The sequence below is a fragment of the Acinonyx jubatus genome, chromosome A2, assembly GCF_027475565.1.
Source record: "Acinonyx jubatus isolate Ajub_Pintada_27869175 chromosome A2, VMU_Ajub_asm_v1.0, whole genome shotgun sequence".
Classification (NCBI taxonomy): Eukaryota; Metazoa; Chordata; class Mammalia; order Carnivora; family Felidae; genus Acinonyx; species Acinonyx jubatus.
Window position 1 is genome coordinate 31,838,776 of NC_069383.1, and position 13,826 is coordinate 31,852,601.

Below are 13,826 nucleotides of genomic sequence, written 5' to 3' on the forward strand. Positions count from 1 at the left end.
CATTCCCAAACCTGAGATTTCTGTTGTTTGAAATTTTTTTTAATAAAAAGACTTTAATAGCTTCTTTCAAAAGTTATTTTTGTGTATATTAGAAAAGTCATTTATCAACACTTGAATTTTCTGTGCTCAATGTTTAATCCACTTCTTCCTAATTTTTTATCAATGGAGTCATTATTCAGAAATTCATTTTATTTTTTACTTCCCTTAATGTCTTCTATAATTTTTGCCATTCTGTATAGAACTTTTTAATCTTTTACATTATCTTAAAAAATATCAAACTACGTACACAGTAATTTTTTCAAATTTTTATTTAAATTCTAGTTAGTTAACACACATGGTAAACTTGGTTTCAGGAGTAGAATTTAGTGATTTCATCACTTACATATAGCACTCAGTGCTTATCACAAGTGCCCTCCTTAATACCCATCACCCATTTAACCCATCCTCCCAACCCCCTCCTTCCAGCAACCCCATTTGTTCTCTATAGTTAAGAGTCTTTTCTTGTACAAATTACTATTTATGTTTCACTGTCAGTTTTTTGGATGGTAGGTATATTATTCACATTACTCTTAAGAGTATTACTTTTGGATCAATATCTAGTGATGGAATGGATGGATCATAAGGTAGGAGTATGTTTAGCATAACTGCAAAATCTTACGTAGATAAATCAGCAAAACAGACCCTTCTTTTTTCCCTGAACTCTCATGGCCTGTTATGTACATCTAATTTGTGGGAATGATAAAATTCAGTCCTGGGAATTAGTTATGCTTTCTTTATTCTGTAAATCTCTATTAAAAACCATATGAAAACATGGATCTTTTCTTATTTTTCTCATTTACATCAATGTCATGTCCATTATGAATGTTTAATAAATATGTGTCTCATAAGAAAATAATTTAAATACAGAAGTATTTTCATATATATTAGTTTGGCCTCTCATCCCTCTTAGTGACATGAGGTTCTTACCACTCTACCTCCTGCTGTTTTCAATATTTTCTGTACTGTCTCAGAGGAAAATTCAGTATTGCTTTTAAAGGACATGTGAATGCTAAAAAGTGAAGTCAAGTTGTTTTTCCAATGAAGAGAAATGAGACCATAACATGTCACCAGAACAATGGAGGTACTAAAATAAATAAACTTAATAGGTGGAAAAATATTTTAAATGCCAATTTTGAAACAACTAATACATAACAGATTTTATTGTGAGATAGAAATGAAGCTAAAAGGGAAGTTCTTACCTGATGCAAATCATCACTGAAACTTCAACATTTATTGTCCTTACTACCTGCTTTGAAGGTCAAGACCACATCCTGACCAATAAGAGATGGTCTGAAAGATAAGAACACATTCACCAAAAATAAGCTTAAATGTGTTTTCACAATTATAAAACACCTTTAAAAAAGTCAATGTACTAATTACAAGTATTTTTGGACATGAATAAGCCAGATATATATCTCAGCAATATTTATAGACACAATCCTTGCATTAAACAAGCCAAATGACATATCCAGTATACCAAGAATCTTTCTTTCCTCACCAGATACTGTGAATAGGAATTATCAAACCCCTTTGGAAAATGTACTCTTCATTGTCAACTAGCAATTTTCAGTGTACATGAGTGTTTTAAAAAGTCTTTAGAGGGCAAAGATACTGCCATAAGACACTATGCTTTGAACTACGATACTACAGAACCAAAATCATATTTATTTTATTAATCATTATTAATATTTCATTATTTTAATAATTAAACTTATGTCTAAAATGGATTCATTTCTACTATTTCAAATAGTTCTGTTTAAATCGTTTAATGGAGTGATTAAAAAATCTACTGAAAATCATTGCAGTTTATTTTTTATAACACAAGAGAGATGTCAACACCTTTAAAATTATTTTTAAATGGAATATGAGAAACACAATTATTTTCAAATATATAAAAACATCTCTAACAGGTTTGCCATGTAATGTTTTTAAAAAGTGATTGAAGGTTAGTATCAAAAGTATTTAAATTGAGAAGCCAAAGTTTAATTAAATTTTAATTATTATATATTCCAGATAATGGAATTAATATTAATAAATTAAATATGTATTATCAAAAAACACACAGTTTATGGTAGAGGCCATAATTCCTATGAAAGAGATGAGAAAAAAAATTCTATAAATCCAACATTTCAGAGTATTCCTTTAGATTATCGAGGTGAATATAAAAGGTGAACTTCTTTTGGAATATTTAATCAATATTAATTTAACATAACAGTCATTTATACCTTATGGTGAATTAGGTCAAAAACAAATAATCTTACCCTTTATCTATTGTCTATTTTTATTACTTATTATCTCTATATTCATCTATTACTATCTTTTTTCCCTTTATTTATTCTATCAAAATATATATACTCTTTCAAGGCAATGACTTCAGGTAGTTGTCAAAAATATGTATTTGTTCTGGTATTATGGTTAATTTTATGTGTCAACTTGAATAGCCACAAGTATATCCTACTGATTCTGTTTCTTTTTTTTTTAAGATTTTTTTTAACATTTATTTATTTTTTGAGACACAGAGAAAGCATGAATGGGGGAGGGTCAGAGAGAGAGGAAGACACAGAATCTGAAGCAGGCTCCAGAATCTGAACTGTCAGCACAGAGCCCGAGGTGGGGCTCGAACTCATGGACCGCGAGATCATGACCTGAGCCAAAGTCGGACACTCAACCGACTGAGCCACCCAGGCACCCCCCCTACTGATTCTATCTCTGTAGCTAACCCTAATACACCTGACTTGAAATGTATGCCAACTCATACCTAAATAAAATTGTAAAGCCTTCAAATTCACCTACTATTAAGAGGGCCTCTCTCTTTAGAAACATCAACACCACAGTGATCACCATTTGGTATCTGCATTCAAGCTTAAAAGCAAATCAAATAGCCTAATAGATATCAGTTCAAAGCCTGAGTTGAACACTTAAGTAATTGTGTAATCTTAACTTCATTATATCACCCTGAAGCCAGTTTCTATATCTATAAAAAGAGGACAGGAACCATTGCTTTTGTGGCTTTATTAAAGGTTATACATTATTTAAGAACCTGAAATCCAATAGTGGTATGATAAATAATATTTTTTAAGTTTATTTATTCATTTTCAGAGAGAGCGAGAGAGAGAAGGAGAGAGAGAGAGAGAGAGAGAGAGAGAGAAAGGGAGAGCATGCACACAGGGGATGGGCAGAGAGTGAGGGAGAGAGAGAGAATCCCAAGCAGGTTCTGTGCTGCCAATGCAGGGCTTGATCTCATGAATCACGAGGTCATGACTTGATCCAAAATCAAGAGTCAGACACTTTAACCAAATGAGCCACACAGACACCCCTAAATAATATATTTTATTCATTAGTTTAATAATAGAATCATTATATTGCCAAAAACCCAAAGTTACTCTATTCCAAAAGGTTGGCATTTTTAATCCACAGATAGTAAATATCATCAGATTTTTATGTAACATAGCCAGAATATATGTGCTAGGGAATTTTTTAATAAAGAATTATTGACACATTGAAAATTATGTATATCAGATATTTGTATTCCCTAGATCATACGCCTCTCAAGTAAAATAAAACAGTGTTTATAATTTGTTGCTGTAAACAACTTAAAAAATTTTATATTTCCTAATAATGAATCTGTTGACCTAAAGAGCAACAATCAAGTAACTCCATTTAAATATGTGATAATATTCCACAGAAAATATTGTGACTATTATAATTAATCCATTCTTCTACAGTGTCATTGAGAATCTATGTTTTCCAAAATTGCTGAATGTTCACTCTTTACATCAAAAGAATTTGCATGATTTATGCATGTGTGCAGTGTCTAATACGGCTTCCTCCTATATTTATGTAACTAATTTGAGACTTAAAAGCACAGTTACAGACTACCTATGTGAACTTCTCTTTGTGCTAAAAGTCTGGTGATACAACAGCACATGTTGTATACACTTTAGACAGTTTCATCCATTTAGCTCTATAAATTAATTGTGTAGCACCCCCTCAGAAACATTATTTTAAAGTATTCTGGAAATCTTTAAGGTTTTCTAGATTTTCATATATCTAAATCACACAGGATTTCCAATGTTTCCTGTCATATCTCATTCCCATCTACCTAAAACATAAGTTGGTGGTATATTTTCATCAATCTTTTCTCAACATACTTCAGAATAAGCTGAAACTATTTCTCCATTACTTTCATATGTGAGTTTAGGCAATAAAACATTGACTCTTAGATAATCAATGATTTTGACCTGTGGGGGTTAGGGTATATTATAAATACAGAGACTTCAAATAAAAATATATAAGTAAGTATGTATATATGTGCAGATACCTATACACTAATTAAGATATAACTTTGTAAACATCAAGACTAGCATATTCAATTGATCAATGAATGAGAATAACTTAGTATCTCTTAATTTTTACATATAGCAATTATTATATAAACCAAATTTGTTCATTCATTATGTAAATTTTTCTGTGTGCTTAACATGTACAATATACCATAATAGGCACTTTATGTATATAAAGCTTAATAAAGTAATTTCCAGAAACCCATAATATGTAAGAATAAACAGAAATCTTAATAGTAATCAATAACAATCAAAAGATAAATATTAGATTTGTATCATAAATCAGAATGATTAAGAAAAATTTTCACATAGTCTAATTGTCTCAGAGAATAACAGTGTGCAATAAATTGAGGTCAGAAACCTAGAAGAAAATCAAACAAGAGGACCACATTTTTTGAGAACCTTGATAATCCAGTTAAGTCAGGTTCTATAAATCAGGCAATGAAAAAATTTCAAAAGTTTATAAAAACACAAGTGACATGGTCAGTATGGATCTTGCATAAAAATGGAGTATCTTGAGTTCAAAAAGTAGACAAGAGTTGAGACCAAAGAGAAGGAAGTCATTACAGGCTTTTTAAAGTATCTAAATGAGAAGGAGTAAAGGATTAATTCCATAGTGGAGCAATGCAAATCAAGAGAAAAAGACAGATTTGAGAGATAATATGAAGATAGAATTGAGAGGTTTTGGCAACTGATTACCCATTGGCTATCAGCCACATCCTAATTCTGTAAGAAAAAATATAATTGTGAAATACTAAATAGCAAAGCTATTAAAATCCTTACCTTCATTGAAGATACATGTTAGAGCCAAATGTATTCTTGAGGAAGATTATAAGATAATTTTAGGAATGCATTTACTTCATTAGGCTTTATCTACATTTTTATGCAGATGATTCACTCAAGTGTTCCACACTTCTATCAAGAGTTTCCCAAATGTTTTTCAAACATTTAAAGCTGGACACTTTACTCATATTTTAAACTCAAGAATCCCAAAATTTAGTTTTTCAGCACCCAACAATCTGCTCAGTTGATAATGCTCTCTAGCCCAATGAATTTTTTCACTGTAAATGAAACCATTTACATGTGTGCTTCCCACACATGAACAAAACCAAGTAACAAAACTTCCAGTCATCAGTGATGAAAACTTGAGTGCTCTCTTAGACTTAACCCTCTACCTTCTCAAGAACTTTTAAGGGGCTGAGATTTTACCCTACTTTTAAGCTAACAGAAGACATGTTTCATGGTAACTTTGATAACAACAGAGGACAAGACTTCTTGTCATTACTCACATCACAGCAAGCAGCATGAGCTTTATGTCCATTTTGGTCGCCCATGTCCTCCAAATACAACAGAGAGGACATGGAGTGACCCAGCTGGTAGCTGTATACACAGTAAATCTGTGTCATGGCTGAGCAATTCCAAACTGAGGAAATCCTAGGAACTATTAGAAATCAAGGAAACTATTAGAAAACCTTGCTCATCTTTGCATATAAAGAAGATACTATCTTCATTATCATGGTCAGGGATCAAATCTTTCCTCTGTCCTGGAGGGGGAGAGTATTTCTATTTTCTAAGGTTGCTTGCTTTACAAGAATCATTGTAAAGACAGTCCAGAACAAAAGCCGACCCAAGACATGCAGAAATGTCATGAAGAATTGTTTCCCAACACTACTTATCTGCCATGTCTGGTTTCTAATCCTTTCAATTAGGCTTAAAAAATATAATTTCCTAATTAAGAAGGAAAGGATTAAGGGAAATATGGCAAGAGAAGATGAAGAGGTTCATAGAGAATATCAGCTACATGCTTTTGAATTTTATTCCAGCCTTAAGAATCAGCCTAAATGTGATCTTATATATCCAACTTAATGATAAAATACCTCTTTGCTTGTTAAAACTTGTGGCTTGGTGAATTGAGTGATATCCAGCTCACTTATGGGCTATTAAGAATGCAGATTTTGTTGGTGTTCTATATATAGGCATTTAGTTTCTACCAGGGCCCAGATATGTACTACTGGCCAAAAGCTTTACATAGAAGTAAACATTGATCATAACTTGCAGGAACATAGTAGCACATTGTAGCACAGTGCTATTAAACAATGAATCTTAAGACTAATATCCTTGTTCTGATTCCATTCATTGTAGGAGTATTCAAGCCATTCAGTATAGCATGCTTAATACTACTGAATGCACTGGTTTGAGCAACCCAAATACCTAATTCACTTTTACATTTCTTATTATAAATGAACAAACTGAAGTCCTGATTTTGTTTCTCTGTTTAGGTTTTTCTGACCTTTGACAGTACATTAGCTTCCTTGAATACAATTACTTCTAAGCACACTAATATTATGGAGTATCTGAATCTTGACACCTGAGAGTCCATATCCGTAAAGTGAAGACTTCGCAAGGTGAACACAACTTACGGACTGAAAGGATGAAAAGTCAGATCTCTCTAGGAGACATACCCCTTGGCCTTACCACAGGTGCTTTTCCTCTCACTGCATGCTGTCTTCAGTATGGAACAACCTTCATTTTGCTGCCTTTTAAGGTTCAGCTTAAGAATAAATCAATTAAATCATCCTTCATATTCAAAGTCAGTATTAACAGCATTACTCTGTATTGGCTTAGCACTTTATGTTTACATCTATTTCTCTGTTTATATTATAGCCAGTTTTAGTTAAGAACTATACCATATTCAGATGCATCATCCAAACAGCATCTTGAAGCGTGCTTTGTAAATAAAAGTATTTTCAAAAACATACGTTGAATCAATAATTCAAGCTCCACTATTAAATCTTGACTCATATAAAATTGTAGAGAAACATGAGATCAGGCATGTTCTCATTAATATGTATTATTCTTACCAATAAAAAAGGAAAAGAAATGAAAAGAAATAAAATACATACTAAATGTATAAATCCCAAACAGGCAACTCATATATGCACAGAAAAAGTTATAAAATATGGAAACCTCAATTTAAGTTTAATTATAAATAATAAAGCACTGCTTTCACCTAAGTATTGGAAAACAGGAAAAAAAGACTCTTAATACCTTGACTGGGGGAAATAGACATGCATGTGAGAAGACATATATACTGTTTGATAAGCATACAATTTACCATAATCTTTCTGGATAGAGATTGCACAATATGTATGAAAAGCATTAAAATATGTATACATAATTATACTTCTGTGGGTTTACCTAATTGAATTGAGTACAAAAGTATGCTTATAGATTTTCAACACAGCATGCTATATCCTTTTCTCATATAACATTATAGCATGAACATTTTCCATCTCATTAAGATATTCTTCTTACAAATATATTTATTAAAAGCTACATAATACTATTTCATATTGGAATACCATACTTTATTTAGCCACTCAAGTATTGAATATCCAAATTATTTCTGCAATTTTATCATTATAAATAATATTGAAATGGATATCTTTCTTTGCATATTTCTTTAGGCTAGAGTCTTAGAAAAGAATCACTGGGTAAGAGTGAGTGCACTTAAAATACTGATGCATATTTCCATTACCTTTCAGTGTTACAAATTAACTTTAAGTGTTACACTTCCATTAGTAGTATGTATGAAACTATCTTACCATGACTTCATTAACATGATACTTATTTTTGAAAGAGATGTTTACTTATTTTTGAAAGAGAGAGAGAGTGTGTGCATGAGAGGGGCAGAGAGAGGGAGACTGACAATCCCAAGCAAACTCCGTGCTGTCAGCGCAGGGCCCAACACAGGGCTTGAACCCACAAACCATGAGATTGTGACCAAGAGTTGGTCACTTAACTGGCTGAGCCACCCAAACGCCCCTAGCATTATTATATTTTAAGCACATTTTTAATTCAGCAGACATTTTTAAATCTTACTATTGCTTTTTATTTTCTGTTGTTCATTTTAATCTTTTACTGCATTTGTGGCAAATTTTCATGTATTTATTGGTAATATTTCTATTTTTACAATGTTTCTGTTCATTGTCTTTACGGTGTCTACATTGGTCCTTAAGGGGTTTTGTCTTATTGATTTGTATGAACTTTATATATTAAAAATGTCAACTTTTGAAGCACACTGCTTTATAACTTTATGTAATTGCAACTACATACCTTTTCCTCTTTGAGACAGAAAAAAGGATTCCATATTTTAAAAATACTGTTCACAGATTAAGTATTCATCTATATTGCTGTTTGTTGCTTTACATTCAGTTACTTACTTAATATTAACTTGAAATATACTATTTTCATGAGAGAGGCATGATTCCAAATATTTTTCCAATTTTCCTAATGTCATTTATTTTAAAAACCCTATTCCTTCCATTTCTAGCTAACGTACAACTCTTATATCAATTTCTTATTCCTCCTTCTATTACAAATTACTTTCCTATACACTTCCATTCTATTGTCAATCTGTCCTTATAAAAGTTCAATAAAATGCCTCATTATTTTCTTCTTTTTAATATTTTATGTATCTGGTAGTATAAACATTTCTTTATTGCACCTCCTTTTCAAAATAGGCACAGAATTCTCTTAATTCTTTAAATAATCACTTTGGCTACGATCCATAGTATCTCTTGGGAAGGAATATTAACCTAAAATACCATGAAATTCCCAGATGCTATGTTTTTAGGTATGAAAACATAATTCTTCCCTCAGGATCAGTCTTTAAATCAAAAAGCCATCTGTGTCTGGTATGGGAGGTTTGTTTAAAGATACTGTAATGAATAATGTCTGAGGTTGTAGAAAAGGAGATAGAGTGATTTAGAAAAAATTTATCAGGTTGGAGTTAATGTCCCCTCAAGTGCCTCCTACAATAATGAGAGAAGAAAGATAAAGTTTCTCAGACAGCAAAATACTAAGGACTAATAGATAGTATATACAGTAAGAGTTGTTAATAACAAGGTTTAATAGCCTTCAGTGGACTCTGAAGAGCTGACTTTGCTAGAGGTTTGGAAACACTGGAGTCTTCAAAACTGAGACATATCAAGGGCTTAACTCTAACTACCAACCTTACTCATTCACTAAGCAAGGATCTGCTTCCTGAGATGAGACTAACCTCTTTGGAGAAAAGTGGAGGAAAGAGCTATAAATTCTGTAGACTCATACAAGTGTGAAGACAGCTCACCTCCTAAGGTTAAAGGCATTCTAGCCTGAAGCTCAGAAGTTCACAACTGGATTGAACGTCAATCATGTTTTGTTTTGTTTTGTTTTTGGAAAAATTCTGCTGAGATGAACTATAAAAATAAACACAAATGGGATTTATGATAGTTTTTAGGAGATGCCTTAGGCCAACTTTCAGGATCAATGAATTTGCTTCTGACTTTAATGCTTAGAATGACTCCTTTATATACCTCGGAGAAAATAGCTTGTCTGATGTTATCCTTTTGGAACATAAAGTAAGTGGAATTTTCTTCATCAAAACAAAGTGTTTATTATTAGAATCAAGTTAAAGTTATTGATTCTTCTCCACAAAGTTGTTATAAATCCGAAGATAGTACTGAACTGCATAGGTCACAAAGGACTTCTTTTTTGAAATATCATATATCTATTTCTCCATTGGAGCCTAATTTGTAGAAATAATCTTCAGGTGTCAAGACGCAATGACAGAAGCTATACAATCTATCAAAATGATAGTAAATGGGAGGGCTTTAGAAGCACCCAAAGGAGAGCAAATCACAAATGCCACAATCTATTTTTACTTGATAAAATATTCCTAAAATCATCTCTTATTAAATAAAAAGAGTATATTTAAAAAATAATTTTAGGAGGATTGAATTAAAATTAAATTCCTTCATATATAATCACTGATGCACATATATATAACCCTCAATACTTTTCAGTTGGTGTATATTAATGTGAAAACCAAATATATTGTTCTAAATATCACATAAGTACACATTTGGTAGGGAATGAACTTCATACTGTTTACCTAATAATGAATCACAGGCAAAAGATATCAATGATACATACATAAATCTATTCACTTAGAGGAAATTACTAATACCGCATAATAGAAAACTAGGAAAATCCCAGAATGTCACTCCAAGTGAAATGTATTTATTTACTCTTTCCTTTAATAAGCATAGATTGTGTACCCAGTATGTTCCCAGTTACTGAGCTGGTCATGCGGATAAAAGATGCATATGAAACAGTTTTGGATTTTATTATGACACAGCTTAAAAAAAAAAAACTCACAAACCAAGCTAGTTACAGTCAAGTTTACACTACTAAGAACTAAGATTCTTTTTTCAAAAACACTCGGAAAATTTATTTTCTTATAAAAGTAAAGTCTTTCTTGGAAAACTTAAAATCATGGTATTGAAAACTGGTAGTAACACAAAGGGTCACTTCACAGAGGAAGAAATTGAATGCTTACTTGATGGCCTAGAGGTCATGAAACCAGAAAGTAGCCAAGCCAGGTCTATAGTTATGTCCTTTCAACTATTCTTTCTGCTGGATCCGAAGGCCCACTCGGTACAGCATACACAGTTGTTTCCCACTATTGCGCAGAGGCTCACTCATGAACCTTTTAGAGGTATGGCGCTAAACTTTTGTTAACACTTAGAATTTAACTTTACTAATATTGAAAATATATACTGCCATAGTTCAATACAAGTAAGAATAATAAACAAACCAAACTTAATGTAGAAAAGCATGTTAAATGTAGAAGGGGATACAAATTTCCGTGAATAAAAAAAGTAAACAACAGGTATAGGGGAATCATTTGCAGTCTCTTGTTAGCAGACTTTATCTTGTAAACTAAGTAACAGAATTCTGAGTGGAACATTTTATGCCATCACAATATTTCTACAAGAACAAAAACTAAGGGCAGAAAGAGAATAAGACATTTCCACTATGATTTTTAAAAAGTGACCAAAACAGTCCTTCAACCACCATCCATAACTCACCTCCAACCTACATAAAAAGATTATTTAAAATTGACAAAATAAATCAGGGAATTCATAGCCGCAAGGTATCAACCCAAAAAGAATATGGTGGTATTTTCCTTTATCCTACATGAAGAGGATTATTTCCTACCAGACTCAAGTAAGGAGACTCCAAGCAAATTACTCATAGAGGCTGAGCGCCCTACAAGAAGGAACACCTTGCATATTTTTCCTAGGGCATAAGTAAAAATATAACTCTTCATTCCTGGAGATGTGTGAATGCAGGTGGAAGACCAAAACATTCTATAATGGAAAAAAGAGGCATCATTATGGTAAACTGAATTATTATTATTTGCTTGACAAGGATATATTAATTTCCTGCAGACAAGTTAACAATATGGAAGATAGCAATGCTGGATCATCTAGAAAGTAACCACTTCTAAATTGTGTCCTATTACAGGCAGAGAAGTGGTAAGAGACACAAGTATATAAAGCTGGAAGCAAGAATGTAAGTCTTCCCCTAAAATTTAGGACTGTACGTTGCCTCTGCTTATACTGCACGGTGCAAAGTTCCCCATGGGGAGCATAGGAAGAAATCACATAGGCCTCACACAAGGATCCACGTTTAGACATCTATCAGACTGATGGTTGCAGTAGATACCACCTTAACGAGATCTTCACCCTTTTCTGCTAATAGCCAATGCCCAAAACTAAAGGGGAAATGGAGGGATACACTGGACTGCACGAGATTAATGTTTTCATACAGATTAGAACAGAGATTTTAACAGCTGGAAGTATGTCATAATTATCAAAGTAAGTTATTCTTATAATCCAAGGTCACCAAAACCTTACAGAGTATGTCTGATATCTTGCCAAAAGAAAAGGAATACTTGATATACAAACTTAAGTCTTTTCCTTGCTGTTTTTAACCAAAATGAAACTGTTCAATTAATGAGACATACTAATATCTTTACGCAGCTATCAAGATTTTTCCTGACATTTTTATTTTTTTAAGTTTATTTATTTAGAGAAAAACAGAGCGAGAGAAAACACATGCAATCTCACGCACACGAGTGGGGGAGGGCAGAAAGAAAAGGAGAGAGAGAGAGGATCCCAAGCAGGCTCTGTGCTGTTCACTTGGAGCCCAATATGGGACTTTAGCTCACAAACTGCAAGATCATGACCTGAGCTGAAATCAAGAGTCAGACGCTTAACCAACTAAGCATCCCAGGTACCCCTTCCTGGCATATTTAAATATGAAATTTTCTATTATTTGTAGCATAGAAAACCTATGCATATAAGCAAGATTATACAAGCTCTCTGAGAAGAGAGGTATCAAAAAGTTCTCTATTTTCATTTTCAAAACAAGCAGCTAACAATTTAAATGAGTGGCTAGAGCCCAACATGTAGAACCAACAGGCAAGTACAAAATTAGTAGCTCAAAATGCCATCACCAAAATGCCATCTCTAGGCTGCTAAAATTTTTATTGAATTCCTGTTTACATCCTTGTTATGCTCATGTTTCCCTTTTCTTTTTTTAATTTTTTTTTCAACATTTATTTATTTTTGGGACAGAGAGAGACAGAGCATGAACGGGGGAGGGGCAGAGAGAGAGGGAGACACAGAATCGGAAACAGGCTCCAGGTTCTGAGCCATCAGCCCAGAGCCTGACGCGGGGCTCGAACTCACGGACCGCGAGATCGTGACCTGGCTGAAGTCGGACGCTTAACCGACTGCACCACCCAGGCGCCCCTGTTTTCCTTTCTAACAGTACTCTTGAAAATGTCCAAAAAACAATATATTTATCAAACTCTTAAGGTACAAAAACACAATTTTATTCTAAAATACTAGAACAAAAAATATTGTAATTTACAAGAGGATCAAGTCCTAAAATACTTACAAAATATGTGTGAAAGACCTCTACACTAATAAAGTAGATTTTATTTTCCTAAATGAATGCAATAATGTATCTGACACCAAATAATGTTTCCTTCCACCAAAAGAGAATCTGTGCTTCCTTCCTACAGGCAGTGAAACTTCCTAATAGATTATGACAAAACTTCTCTAATAGAATATGATAAAAATGATGGCATGTGACTTCCATAGATAGGTCATAAAAAGGCATCAACTTTGACCTAGCTCTCACTTGAAACTCAGCCACAAGTTAGTGAGGAATCCCACAGTACACAGACAATATGTGTGCCAGTGCTCTGGCTGACAGCCACAGATGACATCAAGGTGACTGCTAGTACCAACTGCAAGATCTATAGTGATGAGCCTTCAAATGATTCCATCCTCCTGCCTTTGAGATACCACAGCTCATACTGAGTGGAATACTGATAAACTCTCCCCTCTAAGCCTTGCTCAAATTGCACATTCATGAACAAAATAAAGGCTGCTTTAAAACTTCAAACTCTGAGGTTACTTTTTATACAGCATTAGAATAAGTGAACAATCTGAACAATTGAAAAATATACATTGATAAGACAAAGGAAGGGTTCTAAATAATTTGAAAAGACAATATTCATAAAATTGAAGTTTCGATTGTGGC

The 13,826-nt window shown here is 33.0% G+C and overlaps 1 long non-coding RNA gene across 1 annotated transcript in view; it reads right to left on the reverse strand.

Moving 5' to 3' along the window:
* The window catches only part of LOC128314731 (uncharacterized), a 307,891-nt gene that overhangs the window by 192,411 nt on the left and 101,654 nt on the right, over positions 1 to 13,826 (reverse strand). The window contains exon 2 of the long non-coding RNA XR_008296691.1: positions 1,239 to 1,329. This is a non-coding gene — a long non-coding RNA (uncharacterized LOC128314731). The remainder of the gene's footprint in view (positions 1 to 1,238; positions 1,330 to 13,826) is intronic.